The 23593-nt window shown below is 41.2% G+C and overlaps 1 protein-coding gene across 1 annotated transcript in view; it reads left to right on the top strand.

Annotated features, from left to right (window-relative positions):
- Window positions 1-23593, top strand: part of LOC308242906 (IQCJ-SCHIP1 readthrough transcript protein) — a 687650-nt gene that overhangs the window by 505099 nt on the left and 158958 nt on the right. The gene's annotated exons all lie outside the window — the stretch shown is intronic.

Here is a 23593-nt window from a genome sequence, read left to right as displayed (position 1 = left end):
ATTAAGGTGGAACCCAAAGGGATACACCAGAGGCAGCCCCTCTCCCCATCCCCCTCTGAGAGCCACAGAAAGACTTGCTTTGCCCAGGGCAGAGCAGAGAGGAGAAGGAGAAAAAGGAAACCCAGCCCTGAGAAGCTGTAACCATAGGAACACAAGCCCAAATACACAGCCCCACATTTGTATACTGCCAAAAATCTAGTTTAGAGTGGTACCAGGCTGATAAGATGCCTAAGTCCCCCAAAGAAGCAAAGGCAAACCTTCTCCAGAGGGAGGTAACTTCATCTTATTGGGCCTTTGAGAAGTCCCACATACACCTTCCCAAGTGGTATGAGCAGCACAGAGTCAAAGGTCACCACACGCAAAGCAACAAGGCGCCATGAGCAAGAAGCAGCAGGAAGGACAGCAGAATCAGACACTTGGGAACTTCAGACATTAGATTTCTCACACTCAGATTATTGAAATAAAATGCTTATTTCATTTAAAGAAATTTCTAAAACTTGAAAAAATATCTGAAAGGAGTGATCTAAAATGTGTCAGAGCAATTTTGAAAGTCAAATAGAATTTCTGGAATTTAAAAAGACAATAATCAATATGAAAAGAGAGAGAGAGAGTAGTTGACATCTGCCAACTTTATATTTGGAAAGAAATTCAGAGATGATTTTCCTGCCAGCAGTCTGTGGTGTAGCCCAAGTAAATAATGTTATAAGAAAAGGATAATAGGATCCCAGACCATATGTAACTGAGCTGCCACTTTTGGCACTCTGGCTATTAATGTTTGACGCAGGGGTCCTCAAACTACGGCCCGTGGGCCACATGCAGCCCGCCGAGGACATTTATCTGGCCCACCGGGTGCCGCTGCCTGTCCTGCTTAGCAGCCGACTTGTCCCGGGCCCACAGTGCGCATAAGAATTTGTTCATAGTTTTTTTTTAAACTATAGTCTGGCCCTCCAACGGTCTGAGGGACAGTGAACTGGCCCCCTGTTTAAAAAATTTGAGGACCCCTGGTAGAGTGTACAGTGACTATTTCAGCTAAAATTGAAATGTGCCCAGAGACCAACTGGAAAAAGCATTAGGAGTACAGAGATATCCATAATTTTGTTTGCATATTCTTGATTGTGACTATAGATAGAGCTCACATCACTCCAATGGAATCAGCATCTATCCTGTACATCTGCATTTAAAGCAAACAACAACAAAAATCCTCCAATTTTTAGAGATTTAGGAAAAATTCACCTAGAGCTCAAATTTATAAAACAAAGCTATAGAACTTTCCCATTTTTAAATATTTCAGTAAGTAAGTTTTAGAAATTGTTTCCAAAATGTGAACGCATCCATTAAGTCATTTACAGAATGTTAGAGCTGAGGGTATGTGTGTCATGGAGATCAGTGCTATGGTTTCCACAGCAACTATAGCTATGACTGGCTAGAATTCTCATACTGTACTTTATTCAGCCAGTGCTAGTAAATTCAGGCCCATGGTGAGTACAATAGGTGAATATGGGCACACACACACACCCCTGTGTGTGGATAGGGTACTGTCTGTAAGAACTGGGTTTTCCTTGTTATCATGGAATGATATACAGGGTGTCCCCCCAAAATGTATACACACTTTAACAGCTGATAGCTCAATTTTTTAAATGAAATGTATTTTAATAAACACCATCTTTATAATTATTCAAAGTGTATATATACATTTCTAGGGACACCCTATATATAACCTTTAAGATTAAAATCAACAGAAACTTTTTCAGGGCTTTCCACTTCCACTGATTGTACTAAAATATTTTTGTAATGAAAAGTATGACCGACTTAATTAAAAAATCAAATGACCCCATGTGGAATAACCTGGATTCTGTATGTTTATGGCTGAGCAACAGTCTTCTCATTGATTTAAGTGAGAAATGTCTTCTCTTGAGCACAATGCTAATTCCAGAAACTAGGCTGATAGAATAAGGCAATACTTCAGCTAGATTTGCCTTGAAACCTTGAAACCAAGTGTCTGAGGTTCACACAGCAACACCTCCATCCCTTCCAACTGAGCTTCTCAATTGCTTTGTGGTTCTTGATAGATTAGTTGATTGGGCTTTGTGTATATATCACACCAGGCTCAATGGATCTATCACACCAGGTCCCATAGTTGACAGGCCATCAAGTTATTGAGAAGACTTGTCCTCCCCACCCTATGAAAGACAAGCTCCATCAGGACTACTCTAAAGCTTAGTGAAGTTTTGCTTCCCTCTTTTCCACCACAAGATTTCCTCCTAAATAAAACCACTGTTTATACCTGGTGTTCTTTTATCAATATATCCAAGAAATATTTATAGAGTGCCTGCCATAAGTGAAGGGCCATGCTGGGCACTGGGGCCCTAGGCTGGCCTGTAACTAAACACCTTGAATGAGGTCTAACAAGAACCCACAGTATAGTGAACAGTGTGGAGAAAGACTTTCACTCATAGCCCACTTGCAGCACCAAACACTTAAAATGGCTTTAAAATGGCCACCGCCATGTCATCGCAGGCTTTCATCTTGCTTTCCAAGGTCCTGACCCCTACTGAGCCTTCCTCCAGTGTCCTCCTTCCTTCCTAGTCTTCCTGTCCATTCCAGTTGCCAAATAAATTGCCACGTGGTCCCCACTCTCACCTCACCCTTGCCTCCTAGCCTCTTACTCCTAGAACCACCCAGCTGCTCCACCCCACACTTAGTTTCATTTTTTCCTGCCTTCATCCCTCTTCTCACTGAGGGTTTGGAAGTGTTCGAGACCCAAGGCACCCTGTGGCTTTGTCTCTGAATAGTTCAGAGCTTGATGGGGTTTCTGAAATTAGTTTGAGGCTCATATTTGAGCCTCCTTGGCTACATTCTGGTTAAATAAGCTTCGTGGTTGGGTATGAGGATGTAGCCACTATTCATCTCATTGCTTCAATTGGTAAATGTCTCCCTATTCCATATAACCCATTACCTTCTTCATCTTTCCCCCAAACCAACCTGAGCTCTCAGTGAAGAGACCACCATCCAGACATTCACCTGGATGATCCCAAACCCTCCCTGCTCCATAATCCTTCCTTGTCCTCTCCATCACCAAGCCCTATGGGTTCATCTTTACTGCCACTGCCTTACTCAGGTTCTTATCACTGTAGTCCTGAATGATTGCCCTACCCCCACCCCACTGATTAGTCAAATCTACCACTACCCATCACCACATAGCACATTTCTGCCTCCACTTCCACCCATCGAATTCATCTCTCTGAATGCAACCATGGTATTTTTTTTTTTTTCCAAAAGGCATGTCACTTCCTGGCCTGAGTCCCTACATCTTTCCGAATACCATTCAAAATCCTTGGTTTATGACACATGGTTTATGACCAGGTCCTGCCTACATTTATAGTTTCCTTTTCCAGTACCTACCATCCACCCATGCACCCTTTATTCCACCCATAGAACAGTGTGTAGCTCGTGTTATTTCTCCTGCTGGTTTACACCTCCATTATTTCACATGAGCTAACATTCGTCTCCTGGAATGCCTCTCTTCCCATTGTAGGAAAGGAAAAATAACTTTCTCCATCCTTCTAACTTCTCTGGATTGGGCCTCTGTAACAAAAGGTAGATTAGCAAAAACAAACAAACAAACAAGTTTATTAATATGTATACCTCCTGTATACTTGGGAAATATAAGGGAAAAAATGAATAACTCGAATTCAGGCCAAATACCATTTTAAGAAAATAAACTAAAAATAAATGTGTGGAGGAAGCCAGTTATGGGAGATGACAATGGAAAGTAGGACTTGTTATGCAGATTTAAGTTCTCTTAAGAGTTTTGCTGATTTAAAGTTATCCTTCTCATCCTGGGAGAGAGAGTGGCGGGAGGATACTCTTACAAATGGAGATTTCATTTATAAATGTAAATTTCTTATAAAAGGGTAATCCCCTTTTTTTCACAGCTCCCCCTATGTCTCAAAATAATCAGTTCATCAGTTCTTATGCCAAAAAGTCACACTATAGGGTGGCACATTTTGCTACCCTTCACCATGAAGAGTCAGATTAACTGAATGAATGATTGAATGAACAAGTGAATGAACAGTATGAAATACAACCAAGACTAATTTGAAAAATGCCTAAATATAAAATATTAAAAGTGTTATGGTATTGATGCACATCAGCCAAGTTTTTAGGAAAGCAGTGTTGGGATAGATAATCTTAAAAGTTGGGTGGAATAATAACTACTTTGAAGATAAATGAAATGCATTTCATTTGTACAAATTAAAGCACAGTTACAGTCCAAAAATTACCAAAGCAGATTGCAAATGCTGTTTTATTATCATCATTTGTATAGTGTCTGTGACGGTGCAATTAAAATTTGATAATCATATTTGTGTATGTGTAATAATTAGCAAGAAACAAAGAGATTCAAGGGATAGTTAAAGAGAAATAAAAAATGAGCAACCTTTCATGTGCACATTTGGCACCGTGGGAGCCTGCTTTCAGCAATGGCCTGTCATGGTGGCTTGTTTTCCATTTTCCACTTGCTCCCCTCACAGAGCTGAAATGTGGGGATACAACAAAATTTCTCTTGTGTATTATCATGGTAATGTGGCAATTATTCTCAAAGGGAACTCTTTGAAGCTTTTTGTTCTTTTATTGAACATAACATTTAAATATAGGAATAGATTTTGGCTCAACTAATCAAAGAATATATCCCATTACTCTTTAAGCACCTCTCTTTTCTTTTTCTCTTGATTCTTTCATTTTATTAGAAAACTTAGGAGATACAACTCAGATCTCGCCCCCCCCCTAGTTTTTGCATCATAATCCCAGTTATTAATTCAAGGCAAAAAAGATACATCTCATGTCATTCATTATCAGGTGAGTGCATCATGGGGGAAAAGCATCCTGGCCCAAGTCAGACATAGGTTCACATTGCAGTGTACCTGCTTGGCAGGTGGAGGAGCTTAGAAAAGATTGGTCAACCCATTTGGGCCTTAGTCGTCTCATCTATAAAGTGAGAGATTGAATTTGGTAACTCCTAAGTCTCCTTCCAGGTCTTTAATTTCATTATTCTACCCTCAGGAACATTTTATTACTTTAAACTATGTAGGTTTTATTAAATTTCACTTTGCCTCATTTTTTATTATATCTATTCACTATTAAATATCAGTTTTTGACATACTATGTCTCCGTACCAGTGGAAACTAAAGGTCTAGAGACTTAGCACGATTATGGGAATATGATAACACCAAAAATAATGCCTCCCTTCTTTAAGCTTTTGCCATGGGTGAGGCTTTGGTGTAGGCATTTGCTCTGTTTCATTTAATTTCACAATAACCATATCTAGTAAAGATGAATGTCTCCATTTTATAGAACATGAAATTTACACTTGTATATGTTGATAATCTTACAGCTAGAAAACACTATATAGCTTGATTTCAACCCCAGGTCTGCCTGTCTCCAGAACCTATGCTCTTAACCACTGTGTTATAACTTGATTTCTGGCTGGGTCCCACTCTGAGGGTTGTAGTGAACCCAGTAGAAGCAGGTAGCATTCTAGGAGGAGAGCTGAATGGAGCCAACAGGGGTATTTAGTCACAAAAATGTAGACTTGAGAGGTGAGCAAGGAGGGAAAAAACAAAATTGCGCTGGAGGGCTGCTCAAATTGTGGTTATCAGGCTACATGAAGTATCATGTTCAAGGGGAGAGGCAAAGATGGACATGGGAAAATGCACAGTGACTTGCTGCCCTGTAGAATCTTAGAATTTTCTCCAGGTCTTCATCACGAAGGCCAGGTACCAAAGAATTATGTAGAAATTCTCCTTCAAACAGTACCTCGTGGTGGCACAAAGAAATGGAGTGGAAATAGCTGTAAGATGATGGAAATACATCCCAGGAAACAGGTTCAGGTGGTTTGTGCTGACACTTCTCTCAGTGGCTCATGAGAGGCACATGACAGAGGCATCCCAAATTGGTCAAAGAAGGAACGAGAGGTGGAAAAGATGTATTATTAGGCAGAGATCTCATGGGCCTGATCCTTACAACTAGGAAACACAACACGTGTCTGGCTGCTAGTGTTCTGTAATGCCAGGCTATCTGGCTTCACGTGGTGAAACTTCACAGGTCACCATGCCCACTGTTTAGAAGGTTTTCAATCTTAACCAAAAGTGAAACATCAGAAGTGGATTGCTTTCATCAGAAGACACACTGGCTCTTATAAAGTCTTCTTGCTTTAAAACATGCATCTGAACCTAATAAAAACTCTATTTTAACTACCAGTTTTCAACATATAGAAGGGATAGAAAAATAAGTTAAATAATATCACAAGAAATTATATCAGCCAAATCCTGAATATAGAATATTTTATAAGGCAAGTGATCCAGTTTCTCCAACCACAAATGACCCAATTTCTCCAATAAATTAATGGCATGGAATAAGGACAGATAGATTATAGGATAAAAAATACTTAACATAACTTTTAAAAATAATTGATGTAATAATACAACTAGACATTTCAAGTAAATAATTGAACAAGAGTTCAGGTGTATGTATGTGAGTATCCATTGCTCTGTTGTTTATAAAGGTGGAAATACTATGCATTGAAAAAGATGTAGTATTTAGACAGAAAAGTAAATTAAAAGAAAAGGGAGGAAAAGCAAGTTACAGGCTGTATGTATGGTACAATATGGTATGGTAATCAAAAAATCTAGAGTTTAATGTACAGCTACTTCCTACTGTTGGATCTTGAGCTAATTAGCCTCTCTGAGACTTGGTTTCCTTCTGTAATAAGGATGCCTGTAGTTTCTGCCTCATTAAGATGCTATGAGAATTAATATAGTAATGTTAAGCACTAGACCTGGAAGAATCAACATTTGATATATCCTTCTAGAATGTATACCAGACTCTCTCTGGTGGTCATGGCTATCTAGAGAGGAAATTATGGATCTTTACGTTTTTTTTATTTTAGATAGACTTTTATTGTTATATTCCGTATTCCTGAATCATTGGTCCAGCATCTAGTTTCAGAGGTGCTAGAGGAGGTTGGGATAAAGGAGAAATTCCCCCAGTTCTTTATTTCAATACATGTTCCAAAGGTCCAAAGGCAAAAAGAAAGGTTTCCTCAGTTCTTACTTTGTGAGTAAATTCTGACAAAACCAAAATAATTTTTTATTCAGTCCCAAAAAATTAATAAGTCAAGAAACAATGAGATTTCACTTAAAGCTGTTCCTTTCATTTTCTTATATAAATTACTAGAGGCCTGGTGCACGAAAATTCATGCACTGGAGGGAGGGTCCCTCAGCCTGGCCTGCCCCCTCTCACAGTCCAGGAGCCCTCAGGGGCGGGAGGCGACCCGGTGATTGGGGGAAAGTGACGCCCCCATCACACCTCTGCTGCTGCCGCTGCTGCCACTGCCGGCAGCGCAAGCCTCGGCCGGCCCTGGTTACCTGAGCCTTGGGTGGCCCTGGGTGGCTGGGCAGCTGCCATCAGAGGCTTGCCTGTGCCTCAGACCAGCCCTGGGCTGCTGGGGGGCTGACGGAACTGGGGGACTCCGGAGCAGTCCCGCAGGGCGGAGCTGAGGGGACTGGGTGTCACCATCTTGTGGCTGTGGGCGCTGCCATCTTTGATGGCATGGCAGTCAATTAGCATATTCCCTCCTTATTGGCTGTGAGCACCACCATCTTTGTGAGGGCGTGATAGTCAATTAGCATATTCCCTCTTTATTAGATAGGATTTAAGACCCTCTGTGCATCTTTTTTTCTATGGAAGTACATAAAGCCAAATGTAATCTCACAAAATAAAAGAAAGAAGTAAGCTTCAGAGTCTACAGGTAGTTGAAAGGACTTCTCTGCCTGTAATGGACACAGCTATAATAGTTGTGAATGTTAAACTTTTCAAAGTGTCCAGATTTAATAGGTTTAAACAAACAAACAAAGAACCCTTCTCTGGCCCTCATGTATTCAGTGCTCAGTTCAGTTTAATAACTTCTATTTTTCTTCTGCAAGGTGCCAGGCACAGTTGCAGGCTTTGGGGAAACCAGAGTTGGTAAGACATAGTCCATGGTGAAGGGGATCCTCATCTATTTATTAAACAAACAAAGCAATGAAGCCATATAAGTTTATAGCAGAGGTTGAAAACAGGTAACCTGCGGGCATTTGGCCCACATGGAATTTTTATTTTTAATCCAAAGATTTCAGATAGAAATAGAAGTTTTGGGTTCTAGAAGAGTCAGGAAGTACAGCATTTCGGACTCACTTTCCTGTATGGCTACAGCCAACCAGAATTCAGAAGCCCTGCTGTCCTTAGCAGGAACATGCACTCCTCAGATGGCCTTAGTCTGCAGCCAGCCTGCCTCACACACTGGGGTATCTGCTCGCTGCTGTAGGAACAGAAGCTTGTGACCCTTGTCCTGTACCAAATAATCACAAACGAGGTGGCTTTCTGAATACCAATGATCCTCTAGACAGTGCTTACAAGCTGCGTCTTGAGATTTCTTTGTATCTAAAAGACAAGATTCTAAGTAAAATTATTTTAACAAATACAAAAAGCCATGCAGCATCGTTAATAAGGCTGCAGGAGACCTTGGGGCAGCAAGGAATGACCGCAAGGTCTCTTTAATTAAAATGGAAAGGTACTGAATATATAAAACTGTCTACAGTGAGTTAGGCCAGATTATGCTATAAAAGAGCAATTCCTGAATTGGTGTTTGTTCACTATGGCAACCTACACGTTGATAATGTTTTTGAGATCTTTTCAGCAAATAACCTGTAAGTGTTGTACATGGGTAAAAATAAAAAAATAAAAAATGCTGTTCAGCAGAGAACATCTGTAAAGTAATTGCCCGTATAGTTGTACCCTAACTTGAAATGTGTGGTATAGAGTTTTCCGTTTGAAAAAGTCAGCCACCAGGAGCAAAAAGCTAAACTGAATTTTGGAAAGAAAAAATGCACTCTGAAAATAAATTCCCTAGATTTCTCCTAGTAGATGAATTCAGAACCTGATGTTAGTTTCTGATTGAAATGTTCAGAAAATGAGTACAGCATTAGACACTGAAAGTTCAATTGCATTCCTGCCCTTAATTTTCCAAGGTTCAACTACTCAAACTTGGTTATACACGGTTTAAACATTTCAATACTTTAAAAATATTTCTCCAATTTAATGAAAGGATTATTTTCAAAACCAAAGTATAGCAAGACATTGTGATGACCTTTTGAAGCAAGTAGACTTGTAGGTTAAACACAGTCAATGATACCATTTTTCTTGCATTTCCATTTATAGAAATGGCAATTCTTCCTTAAACAATTGTCAGTATAATTAACAGAGTATATGCATTTATTCTGTGTCTGTTTGCCATATTCTGAGTACTGAAGTGTAAAGGAGGAGGCTATCATTTGGAATCTTGAGCTGAATTCATAACTCTGATCTTAATTCAACCAATGATTGGAGTCCAGCATCATACCTTTCTGCTTGGATTGGAGCACGGAAGGAGGGTTTGCCCTAAAAAATCAAATGAACCTGGCAGCATGGCTCAGTGATTGAGTGTTGACCTATGAACCAAGTCACAGTTCGATTCCCAGTCAGGTCACATGTCCCAGTGGGGGGCGATGTGCGGGGGTGCAGGAAGCAGCTAATCCATGACTCTCTCTCGTCATTGATGTGTCTATCTCTCCCCTTTTCCCTTCCTTTCTGAAATCAATAAAAATATTTGAAAAATAAAAGAATCGAATGATTCAAGAATGTGAGCTTCAGTATACAGCCCTAGGGTGCTTATAGATGGAATGGATAAAAACTTTATTTCATTAATCATTTGAATTGAAGGAAATTGTTTTTCAAAATTTTCTTTCGTAAGTGTTCTCTTTCCAAAATCATTTCCCCCTTAGTAGAGGAAAAGTTTAGTTAAACCTTGACAGTGCTATTTGCCAGTATAGCCTTGAGATGGATTTCACCAAATATGTGTAGTTGACCTACTGCAGAGATAGGGCTATATTATGTCGCAAACAACTGCAAGATTGAACTAGAGTTCCCAGAGCAGGGCCTACCACAATATTTTAGAAAAATTGGATTCCCAGGCAATCTCACTACTGGAGCCCACCCCTGACACTTCTCTGCTTTCCAGTGCCCTGTAACGTTGCTGAGGCACTGGTGTCTCTCAGCATAATGCAGTTCATCCATAGCAGCAATCGTTTGAGTGACATACGCTCACACAGTCGAGCTTTTATTTTTAAGAAAGAAAGACAGAAATTCAGAGAACTTGAGTTCTTTCTTGTGTATTGAGCTACATGTAGACAAAAGCCTTTCTCTGTGGCCTAAATTCATGCAATTTGTCCTTCTCCAAACATACTCTTGCTGCTCTTGCCTCTGTGTGTTGCATGATCTAGAGAATCTATCCCATGCTCCCTCACTTCATAAGTTCCCACTCATCCCCACAAGTAAAGCCCATACCTCACCTCCTCTGGGAAGTCCCCCATGACTCCCTCTCTCCCCTCACAGGCCTTTATTGTTAAGACATCTTAAATATACTTTAAAGTAATTATTGTTTTATCTGCCTATTTGTTCACTACATTTTATCTACCTGTTTGTTCACTACACGGATAGGTGCTATGTTTAGTGCCAAAGGTTAAGCTGGGACTCACAAAACATGTCGAATGAGTAACTGAATGAATGAATATACCCATACTAAAATCCCACCAGAATATTAGCTCCTTAGAACAGAGACTGTCTTGTTTGTTACCAACCAGTATGTTAATTCCTGTGATGCCCAGGTACCTTCTCTTTACATAAGGGAAGCAGAAAAGCAAACTTCCTGGCACCTAGAAGTAACTCAATAAATGTTTCTTAAATGAAGGTACTTTTTGTAATGAATGACTATTTTTGTATTAGAAATTGGAAATTAAAATGAGAAATTTCTTTATAGAAAATAAGTTTTTTCTTCAACACCAACCAGACCTCTGTTTAAAAGTATTTGGATCCTATTATTCAGGCCAAAAGAATGAATTGCACGAATATTGATAGGATGTAAGCAGTGGTACAATTGTAACTAGATAATATCTTTACAGATTAATCGTGTGCTTTTCTTTTTCAAACTTCTTTCACATGATCACATCATCTCAAGGAGAGTAGGATAATTAGATTGAGAATAAAAAGGAATGGTACGTGTTCAGCTTTGAGACTCTGAAGCAGGCTTATGAGAGTCAAGAGGACATCTTGAGGAAGCCCAGAGTCCATGACCCAGAAATAGAAGGAGATTGGGTGAAGAGCCAAGCCACCAGCCCCACCCCTCCCAAGAGGACCAGCAGATGTAGAAATGGAACCTCTAGTCAATCAGAGGACTGCCCAGCACCATTGGGGTTCGGTCCAGGGTCAGGCAGGGAGGGAGCTGAGATAGCTCATCACCACCTGAAAGATCACCGCCCGAGGCACAGGCAAAGACGCTACCTTGTGGCTTCTTCTATCAGTGGGTGTACTCATGCTTCCTACAGTTTGTTCACCCTAAGAACATGCATGTTTATCACAAGGTTTTAATGAATTTCATCTATATTGCTCCGTGCTAATAACCCAGAAGCCTCCTACCAGCCCCTTAAATGGATGAATGAGAATCCTTGGCTTCCCGTGAGGCAAGGGGAACAGAGTGGCATAGAAGAGAGAAGCCCAGCACAGGTACTTGGGAAACAGTGGACAGTGATCAAATAATTGCCTTCATGAGATGCATTTTAAGTGGAAATTTGTATTTTCTTCAAACTCTGTATAAATCCGAGGTGGGTTAAGTTAGCATAATCTTGTTTAGGATCTAATCAATCTGGTCAGAATTTATGTAAAGTTCATGTCTTTATCCTGTATACCAAGCATGTCAAACTCAAAGGCTAACATAGGCCAAATAAACAAGGTTTAAGTTTATGTGGGCTGCAAAAGAACAAAAGCTTCAATTTTCATAGAAACATAGGTTTATTTCAATAGAGACATGCTGAATACAAAGGGCTGAAATACATGAGTAATCATTAACATAAAATAATGGGACATTTTAACAAAAATTAATATTTTTTTCTTGAACATTAACTTACCAGACACTGAATAACTGCACAAATTAATAAGTGTAACACAAATAAGCCTATTTTTCTTGTTCTCCAAAAGCAAAATATTTCCTGTTATGCACACCAAACAGGTCAGTCCAAGACTAATGATGTGGCAATTGGCTGCTAAAATATTCACTACTAGTATTAGTGGAGAGAAATGGTATGCCTGTGTGTAAGGCATATAAGGGAAATGAATGCAACACGATTATAGTAATCAGTCATTATCGAATGTTGTAGTTCATTATTAATAATTATGTATAATAGGATGTTGTAAAAATTAAGTTACAAAATTTTTATTAAAACGTTTCTTACATACCTCTATATTGACTGGGCTGCAAAAATATTCATTGTGGGCCGCATGCAGCCTGTGGGCCGTGAGTTTGACATGCTTGCTGTATACCGAACATGAGCACACATTTAGAAGAGTGTTTGCTAGATCAAAGAGTTGTGCTAGATCAAGGAATTCAATATCAATCAGTATTGGATTCCTCACCCTCCCTAATCTTCAGTCTGTCAAGGTCATTACTGATCAATTCACTGTCCGGGATAGCTTTACCCCTTGAAGACAGACAACTCCACTGGCCAAAGTCTCTGTCCATTTTCTCATCTGCGGCATTCTTTCCTCTCTGATGGTAGCAGTGGTTCCTCTCCTCTCCATCCCTTCCTGAGGCCTGAGGGTAGGGTGCTGGCACTAGGAGTTACTTTCACTTCTCTCTTCTCGCACTCCCTCCTTCTGCCAGCACCTCCAATGGCTAATCCAGTCAGAAGCCAGAGAACCAGGGAGCCTGGGAATGTATTCCTCAAAGGTTGGCCTTCTCAAGACAGAGGAGGTGAGAGAAGGGAATAATGAATCAAAGTGGGGGGAGGGTGATGGTAAATGCAGTGTAGTCACTTGTAATGAACATTTATGCCATCAAAAGAAATGAGCTATTCTTGAATTGAAAAAAAAGTATAGAAATGAAAGAAAGATTAGTGGTTGCCAGGGGTTAAGGAGAAGCTGGGGTTGGGAGGGAAAGGAGTGTGGCCATAAAAGAGCCACAGGCGGGATTCTTGTGTTCATGCAATGTTCTGTATGGTTGACTGTATCGATGTCAGTATTCTAGATGGGGTGGTGTACTGTAGTTTTGCAAGATATTACCATTGGGAGAAGATGAGTAAAAGTTACAAGGTACACAAGATTGCTCATATTATTTCTACAACAACATGTGAATTATAATTATCTCAAAATAAAATGTTTAATTAAAAAAGGAAAAAACAGGTTAGCTTCTGATCAGATGCTAGATATTTCCTGGCCTTCTATCATCAAAAGAAGTATAATTATTTGCTTCCCCAAAAGACTGCGTCTTCCATTTGGTTTACCAGAAATCTGTAGTTCCTGGCATTCTTACTTGGCTTTCGTTTAAAGTTCGTTAATGTGAGGTTGCAGAATCCCAAGCACGCACATGAATAGCCTTGATCTGTTAAGACATTTGCAGAAATAGATGTCCAAGCACTGAGAGGACTGAGGAACGGGTATCTGCTAGACATAATAAAAGGAATAAAGCAGGGGAAGTAAGGGCAGTTTACCTAAATATTTATTCATTCTCCCTCAAAGCACAAGAAGGACTTAAAGTGGGTTTCAATGGATAGACCTGGAGAGCATTACGCTAAGTGAAATAAGCCAGTCAGGAAAGACAGGTACTATATGATTTCACTCATACATGGAATCGAATGAACTGAATGAGATAACAAGCAAAATAGTGACAGACTCATAGATAGAGAGCAGGCTGACAGCTGTTGGGAGGTGGGCTGGGTGGTGGTGGAGGGACTGAGCAAAGAGAGGGGGGCGGAGAGAGAGAGAGAGAGAACTCATGGACACAGACACCAGTGTGGTGATGGCCAGGGGGGAGGGGCAGGAGGGAGGGAGGTGGAGAAGGGTACAAGAGAGAAGGGGAGATAAATGGTGATGGACAGAGACTTGACTTGGGGTGTGAACACACAATGCAGTGTACAGATGATGTGTCATAGATTGTGCACTTGAAACCTGTATAAATTTGTTAGAGTCCCCCCAATAAATTTAATACAAAGGACAAAAAATAAATGAAATAGAATGGGTTTCAAACATAGTACGATAGGATTTTTTTTAATGCATGAAAAAATCTGGGTGAAGAGAAAGCCAGGGTAGCAGCAATGAGACCCAGTGAGAAGTGGGGTTAGTACACACGGACGTGCCTGAAGTCACATACACTCAGAAGTCAACCACTCAGGTGGCCGCGGGCCCCTCCTTTCTAACAGCCAACGCAAAAGCAGAACGTGGTCTATTACATGACGCTAAGGAAGATGAAACTTGACACGAAAGAAACCTGTGTGCTGTGTCCTCACAGATGTGACATTACAGTTTACTCAGCACCATCCTTAGGGTTAATAAAACAACTAGTTTCAGAGAGCAGTTCTCTCAGGGACCTAAACGATGCAGTTTGGGTGTGCATCTTTCTGGTTTTGATTTGGAGGATATTTGGGAGGATATTCAAATTAGAAGAATTGCATCCTTTAAGAAATCAAAACATGTTTTCAATCAAGCTTTAGGTAAGTATGAGTGGGATGGCAAACCCTAATCCCGACAGGGTACAGGAAGGTAAAATAACTTAAAAAAGTGAGATGACTGTTAAAAACAAGCTCTTGTTATAAATACAATGGAAATGGCATTTGACCCATGGCCTCTAGTCGGGGGAGGGGGGGGTGTGAGGGGGGTGCACTAAGGTACGGTAGGATCTATGCAGCCTTGAACCCACTGCTCATTACCAGCCTGTTGTTACCATAACCAAAGCCGGGCCGGATGTGACCAGCTCTCATTTTTCCTGTGTATTAGAGTTCTGTTCCAGAAAACAGAAACCACTCCAGCTATTTTAAGCACGAAGGGCAAAGGGCTTCAAACAGGGAATTAGGTGGCCTTCAGGCTGAGTGGCCAGAGGAACAATGAAGAACCCACCCCCAAGGAAGCTGGCAACTCTGCCTCGGTCAGGAAGATGGGGAATTTCCTCTGAACTGTTGGTTCTAGGGACCATCTAGAGATGAGGGAGCTACTGATTCGGTTACTGCTGCCTCCAGAGCCTTACACGGTACCTCGCCTGCTAGGTCCACACTGGCAACAAAATAACAGCAGCTTAAAAGGCCCTGCTGACTTCACCCTGACCCCACAAAGCTGGAGACAAGAATGCTGCTCCAGAAAAACCCAAAGAAACCTTCATGGTGCCTGCTTTTGAAATGCCATTTGAGTGCATCTGATTGGCCTAAGCAAAAGCTAAGTCACTACTAGATGCCCAGCTTAGAAAAGGCATTTTTAGCAGCCTAAGCTCTGAGGAAGTGGGGGAAAGCAGGCATGTGGAATGTATGCAATGTATGTATTTTATTCACCATATTGTATTTCCATGCAAAAACCACCTGAGCTTTTTAATGCTGGTAATTAAATCAATTTTTTAAAAAACTATTGGGAGGTAAATAATGTGGGAATCAGTAAAATGCATTTGTGAACAGCTCAGCTTCATAGCAAGGAACTGGAGGGTGGTTTGGGTCCACTTTAGTACATGGAAGGAGAGAAGATCAAGCTCTGCCTACATACAAATAGCAATCTGTGTAGTGCTGTGTTATGTTCAAAGCACTTCAAATTGGACTAATTATTACAGAAGTAGTTCATGCTGGATAAAATAATATTCCAACAACCCGTGTTCACACAGTACAAGTTTGTTTTTCTCCTCTCACTTCCCACTGACTCCCCAGATACAACCTCAAATAACAATGGGAAATAAACCACACTTCACTGTGTTTGAAGCTGGATCTTCTAGAAGCACCGTTTGTTTCAGCTGCTCTACCAAGAGAAAGGTAGAGCCAAAGTGTTGGAAGTTTGTGGACTCTGAGAACCTACCTGGTATATGTCACAGGGACTTAATTGGGCTAGTGAGTCTATTGACTGAAGAGTAGGCTAACGGTCCAAAGCAGAGAGTTTATATTCAGCCTGGGAACAGATATAATTTCCTATAATATAGATTATAGCCAAGTTAGCAAATACAGTTTCCTATAACAGATACGTTTTAAAAGCCTTGTGGTAACCTCAAACTTTGTGGTTAATGGTCATATTTATTACCAATATTTGAATATCTTAGAGAGTGTCTTCCTCTTATCAGTAAACATTAAAAGAGAGAAGTTATATTTTACTAGAGGCCCGGTGCACGAAATTTGTGCACTAGTGAGGGGGGTGTCCCTAAACCAGCAGTCAGATATCCCTCTCACAATCGGGGACTGCCGGCTCCCAACCGCTCACCTGCCTGCCAGCCTGATCACTCCCTAACCACTCCACTGCCAGCCTGATTGACGCCTAACTGCTCCCCTGCCAACCCGATTGCCCCCAACTGCTCTCCCCTGCCAGCCTGATCACCCCCAACTGCCCTCCCCTGCAGGCCTGGTCCCCCCAACTGCCTTCCCCTGCTGGCCTGGTCACCCCTAATTGCCCTCCACTGCAGGCCTGGTCACCCGCAACTACCCTCCCCTGCAGGCCTGCCCCCCCCCCCCCAACTGCCTTCTCTCCCCTGCAGGCCTGGTTGCCCCCAACTGCCTTCCCCTGCCAGCCTGGTTGCCCCTAACTGACCTCCCCTGCAGGCCTGGTACCCTGCCAACTGCCCTCCCTCCCCTGCAGGCCTGGTCGCCCCCAACTGCCCTCCCCTGCCAGACATCTTGTGATAGCCATCTTTGACCACATGGGGGCGGCCATCTTGTGCAAGGGTGTGAGGGTCAATTTGCATATTACCTCTTTATTATATAGGAATATAGGATTATAGTCCAAAATACTGTTGGAAAATATTTAAATATAAATAAGACCTTTGTTCCCCTGGCTTGCCATTTAACAATGTTCCTTGCTTACTGTGCTATTTTTACCAGAAGTAAATATTCTCTAACCTTCTATTTCTAATCCAATGGAAAAGAGTAATAGTCTGCACTTTCCAAAGCACAAGGGTTAAAAGACATTTCCTAAAAAGAGAGAGAGAGAAAGCAGTTTGTGTGTGTGTTTACACACACACACACAACACACACACACACACACACACACACACACACACACACACACGCATATTTATAAAAATACTAGAGGCCCAGTGCATGAAATTCATGCAAGGTGGGGGGGTGTCCCTCAGCCCAGCCTGCACCCTCTCCAATCTGGGACCCCTTGGGGGATGTTCGACTGCCCGTTTACAGGGATCAGGCCATGGGGGTGTGGCCAGCCTGGGTGAGGGGCTGATGGCTGTTTTCAGGCTGGTCACACCCCCCGGCAACCCAAGCTCCCAGCCCTTCCTTTTTTTCTTTTTCAGCGCCTCCTTGAGTGGAGGCCAAGGTCGGCTGGAAGAAGGTATCTGGGATTTATTTATCTTCTATAATTGAAACTTTGTAGCCTTGAGCAGAGGCCAGGACCAGCCAGGGCAGGCAGGAAGCTTGGCTTCCTCCATCACCGAGGGCAACCCAAGCCTCCTACTCACTCCAGCTCCATGGCCACCACCTTTTTTGTTGGGTTAATTTGCATACTCACTCCTGATTGGCTCGTGGGTGTAGCGGAGTAATGGTCAAGTTGCATGTTTCTCTTTTATTTAGTGTAGATAATTTTCCAAGCACTTTCACATATTATCTCATTTAATTGTCGCAACAACCATATGAGGAAAGTAAGTTACCTGTTATTATTCCAAAGAGGCTCAAAGAAGTTGAGTAACTTTATAAAGATAACTCAACTAGTGAACCATGAGACCAGGTTTGGGTCCTCTATTTGAGTCCAGTTTCTTTTCCCTAAACTACATGTCTTTATATAGGAATAGTAAAATGTAATTTAAGACTTAAGCATCACATTCATACTCCTGGAGGAAAGTGGGGATCAGAAAGAATTCCTCTCCCAGGTCTAACGGCTGCCATGGCCAAAGCCCTGTATGTCCAGTGCTCCAGGAACTGGGTAAATATTTTGCAGCCTCTTGTCTGAGTCTTTGACCTTAGTTCATCCAGAATTTGTGTTCTAATGTACCTTTTCAGTCCTCTTAGAGATCAGAGAGCTAACCCTGAAACTTAATGTTGTTTTTCTTATTGAAATACTTTCAAATGTTTAGTAATTAGTTTAGGAAAAGGTTTTCATGAAGATAAGAAATTAAAAATAATCTGTAATTCCACTATCCAAATATCTCCACCATTACAGTGTTGATATGTATTTTTTCTGTCTTAATCAGCTTTGGCTATTGCTGATATAACAAAATACCATGAGGTGGCTTAAACAACAACAATTATTTTTTCCTCACCATTCTAGAACCTGGGAGTCCAAGATCAAGGTTCCAGTAGATTTACCTTCTTTCTTGCTGTGTCCTCCCCTGGTGGGTTCTGGTTTCTTTCTCTTGTTATAAGGGCACTAATACCATCATGGGGGCTCCACCCTCATGACCTCATGTGAACCTAATCACCACTCAAATTCCCCACCTGCAGATACCATCACATTAGGGCTTCAACATATGAATTTGGGGCTCGGAACACACAAATATTCAGTCCCTGTAACTGGAATTTAGTCCAGATCACTTTTTTTTTCTTTATAAATGTAAACATTGTTATAAATGAAATTATTCTGTTTATTTTCTTTTACAACATGCTTTTTATCTTCTAGAAATAAGAACACACCACAAATATATTTTCACGTCATGAAATAGTCTTTGACAAGAACATTTGTTAAAATGATTATCTCACTGCATGGTGTCAGAGTTTACTTTATATCCTTAATTGGGCTTTTAAGTTATTTTCTGTTCTTCACCATTCTAGATATGCTATGCTTATTTCATTTTCTGTATCTTATGGAGCACCTAACCATAATCCCATATACAGCCCCTGAAAGAAGTAACTCTATGTATTCTATGATGCTTCTCTTTCCAAACAAACAGTAGTTGATTGGATGAAGCTTGTTAATCACTTGGCATGCAGTGAGAGGAGGCATTTCAAATGAAAGATGCCTCGCAACCTAACACTTGCAACCACAAGAACATTGACTGAAAAATTGTGGTAAAATTTGAGGTTGAATCTCATAATTTTTTAACATCTTTATGGTTATTCCTTAGAATAATCCTTAGAAGTGAGATTCCTAGCTCAACTTTAGAGGTTTTTTAAAAGATTTTTTATGCATATTGCCAAATTGCTCTCTAGAAATGTTACACCAGTTTCTCTTCCCAATCACTACTAAATCACTATTAAATTATTTTTTCCAATTTGATTTCCAAAATGGTATCTCATTATTTTAAGATGCACATCTATGATTTCCAAGTAACTTTAACGTATTCCATGGGCATTGGCCATCTGCATTTCTTCTTTAGTGAATTGCCTATTCATATCATTTGCCCATTTTTTTCTGTTGAAGTAATCATATTTTTCTTATGGATTTAGAATAACTCTTTGTGTCTTATAGACTTTAATCTTGATCAGGATCATTTTTATTGTGAACTAGTGGGAGTTGGAAGGAAGAACAGGAAAAGATGGACCAAGAGTGTGTGCACAGGTCTGCAGCCAAAGAGGATCAGGTCGGTGGAGACTCCATCACCTGAGTCTCCTTCCTCCTCCCTAGACACATCGTTAATGTGGGGTACAAGTGTCACTGGGCATTCATAGATACTTTCAAAGGAGTATACATACATTGGTATTTTAAAGGAATTAATTTTCTTATCTTCAAATCTCATATAAGTTATTCCTAAATTGATGAAAAATCCTTTCCTACTTCTCTTTTCTAATAGTGTTCCTCCCAATTTAGAAAATCTCAATATGGTGATTTGCACTGGAGTGAGGGTACATCTAACTCGATGGGAATTGAACAACATTATTGTAACTGCCTTCATTCCCATATACATGAACAAGATTTTTCAGTGTCTTTATTAAGAGATGCATTTTCAAGAATTAAAACATCTTTCTCTTACTGGCCTATCAAAAGTTGTCATATCCATGTTGTTTTGTTCAGCTTCGCCATATATTAATCAGGATAGTGTAAGCTACCTTACAGTAACCACTAACCTACAACTTTAATGGCTTAACCCAACCAACATTTATTGCTCATTCACATCACAGTCTGGTGCAGACGAGGAGTCTCTCCTTGAGGACTCTTGCCAAGGGTGACCTAGATAACTCCAGATAATTCTGCTTCCATCTTGCATCTCTGCCCTCTCAGAGTGCCAAGCTTCCAAGTTGGAAGATAAGGGAAAGAAGAGAGAGAGAAGAGGTGGTGGTGGTGGGAGTGGTGGTATAGGGAGAGGGATTAGAACTCAACCCAGTCTTGACTACCTAGGCGAGGAAACAATACATCATCTGCTCACACTCCCAATTGAAACCTGAGAAACACAAACTTCCTGTACCTCCGGGAAGAAGGAAGTGGTGGGCACAATGTTGTCCCTGCCACGATACTCCAATAGTAATTGTAACGATACTCCCAATAGTAATTGTAATGACAATACAGATGGGTGTTGTTGTTTTTTAACAGAGTCTTATGGCTACAGGTAAGAAAACAATAATTTCATTTATTTTTATGGAGAAGTATAATAAGGTAGATGGTCAAATACTCTTAAGCCCGTAAAACCTTTTTATTAGGATCAAATTCTGGGGGAGGAGGGAGAAGAAGAAGAAAATAATTCAAGGAGAAGATGAAAAGATGTAAAATTTGCAATTCTTACCTTAGTAGATGATGGCAGGTATCATATTGCTATCATACATTCCATTGGATATATTATAACAGTTATTTAATCATATTTAAAAGCCAATATTTACAATAGACTATACATTATATCCTTCACTACTATTCAAGCTTTTGATTAAGCATTTTTACATACAACATCAAACTGAAGGAAGGTGCATAGTTTTTCAAAATTCCTTTAGGGGATAGTAAACAAAAATATTGAAGCCCAGTTGCCTACAATCCTATCCATAGGAAAATACCCACCCAATTTTATTTCATTATTTAAAAACTAACAAGAAAGAAAAATAAACAATGAAACTGTTTCTGCTGTACTGGGTTTGCAGCTGCCATGGGCACCGACCTCCCAGGGACCCCAAGAACAGAGTTCCAGGTACAGAACGTATTTCTTGGCGGAGTTCATGTGTCCAGGTAACAAGACCCACAGCTGGCCACGCCCTGCTTAGCTTTGTGGTCAAGCTCCCTTATGATTTAAGTCTTCTGCCCTGAAGTGAGTGAATGCTTACTGCCTTGCTCATCAGCGGGTCCTATTGAACCACTCTCCCGGCTAAATAAACATCCTACCACTTTCCAGAATACGCTAAAGCAACCTGTCTTTTTGACTGCCGAAGATGGCAGTTTTAGACAGGAGTCTAGCTCTCCTTCCTAAAAAGGCCCATTGACCTTTAATGCAAGTGAAATAGCTTATGGGAACAGTAAATGGCTAACCTTACTGTACCATAAAATAGAGCTCCTTACAGCCTCTCCTCTCTCAGCCCTGGCGTAATAGCACTCCTCATAAAAGCCTCCGTGCCGTTTCCCAGGTACAAACCTTTACACAAGTACAACAAGGGAGTTTCCAAAATGGCTCAAAGAGATTGTCTGAGGTAATGCCAACTAGTTAGCAGATGTTTCTTGACCAGAATTTGAGATCATGTTCGTTCTGCATTTGCTCTTTTTGTAACTGGTGTAAATGGGGAAGCTTACATGAAAAGGCTACTGAATGCCATCTGATTTGGGGATTAAAAAACAAATTCTATTCTCTTGAACCAATGAATTTAAAAGCCATTTAAAAAAAACAACTATTGCCAGGTTTCAAAAAAAAATCACTAAATGAACGATTCTATGATACTCACTGAGCACCAGCCATTTGCAAGGTGATGTGCTGTAGGAGCTAAGAAGCAAGATGTGATCAGCTTAAAAGTCAAGAATTCAGAAAGTACTTTCCTAGCCAATGCCCAGTCACCCCATTCACATCTCCTATTTTACCTTCATCACAGAGTTTACCACTACCTCCCATTTCCTCCTATATTTCTGTATTGGTCTCTCTCCCACAAGAATGGAAGCTCCGTGAATGTTGAGCTTTGCCCATTTTGTCTGCTGCTGTATCCCGAGAGTTCTGAACACAGCTCAACATGTTACAGATGTCAACAAATTTTGCCAAAGAATAAGTTCCCACCCTCAGAAGGAGCATGGACTCACAGGGACAGAAAACAAGCCCCTGGGTATCTATATATATAAAAGCCTACTATGCAAATTGTCCCCCCAGGAGTTCAACCGGGAGACGGATTGCTCACTATGACATGTGCTCACCACCAGGGGGCAGCGTGGAATGAAGAAAGGCCCCTGACGGCAGCTGGAAGGCCCTGATCAGCCCTGATTGCTGGCCAGGCCTAGGGACCCTACCTGTGCACAAATTTCATGCACCAGGCCTCTAGTCTATAATATTTATGTATTTATTCAGTAAATAAGAGCTCAAACAAAGCAATAAGGGGCTTGAAGAATTGAAGGATCTTATTTTACTGAAAGAATCAACTTTCCTACAGGAAGTAATTGGATTGGACTTCGGTTTCCTGGGCTAGTGTGGGGCTGTGGGTAGGGCAAACTATGGAGTGCCCATTGGGAGTGTTGGTTCCATGCCCATAAGGTCAAAGGAAATGAAGAACTGCTAGCAAAGCCTTCATGATAGTCAACACATCTCCTGTACTCTGCATCATGCACGGGTCAGTCCTTCCTCCAAATGGATATCCAAGTAATTCCATGAATGTAGAAACTTGGGCCCATTTTGTCCACTGCCCTCTCAGCCCAGGTCACACCCATGGCATCACCTGATAAAAAATTTCAGTCTTTAAAAGGAAGACAATCTGTAATCTAAGAGTGAAGAGGCCTCCAACTGGTGTTAGCTCCCAAGGGCATGAAGTCAGATTATGCTGTGACTGTCCTGCTGGTGCCTTCAGGACAAACCATGTGGTTGTAGGTGTGTTGGTGAGCACTTCCCAGAAGGGAATGGATCTTTCTGGAAGTTGTCAATTCTGGGCAGAGAAGAAGGACTCTGAAAGTGAGCCTTACACATAGGTCGGAGATTATCTTTCTCCTCTTTTGGGGTAGGTAGTCAATATTGTCCAAACTCCAATAAGTAAAGGTTCTCTTGACATCTGGAGGCAGATGGAGGCTGATGTGGATACCAGCCCCACAGGGAACCTAAGACCAGTCCGGATGTGTTGTACTATTGCTTCTTCATTCGCTTCCAACTTTCAATAATGTCTCGTTGCGTTGTATCCTGGAGCCAGCTATTGTGAAATAAAGAGGAGAATCTGTCTCACAGTGGTTAGAGAGACAAAAAAGAGAAGAGTTCTCCTTTCTTTCTCATCCCAGATGAGGCCAGGATGGGGTTAGCAGCACTGGTCACCAGCCCAGGACAGCTGGGCATCTCTTGAAAGTCATGTGCAGTCACAATGCAGGGCAGAGAGAACAACAGAGGCCCTGCCTGCTTTGGGTGTGCTTGAGCTGGCCTCTGAGGGCGCCTGGAAACCGGAGAACCCGCTGAGGAGCAGTTAGAGGGAGAATTATC

The sequence above is a fragment of the Plecotus auritus genome (assembly GCF_963455305.1).
Source record: "Plecotus auritus genome assembly, chromosome: 2".
NCBI lineage: Eukaryota > Metazoa > Chordata > Mammalia > Chiroptera > Vespertilionidae > Plecotus > Plecotus auritus.
This window is presented reverse-complemented; position numbering and strand designations above follow the sequence as displayed.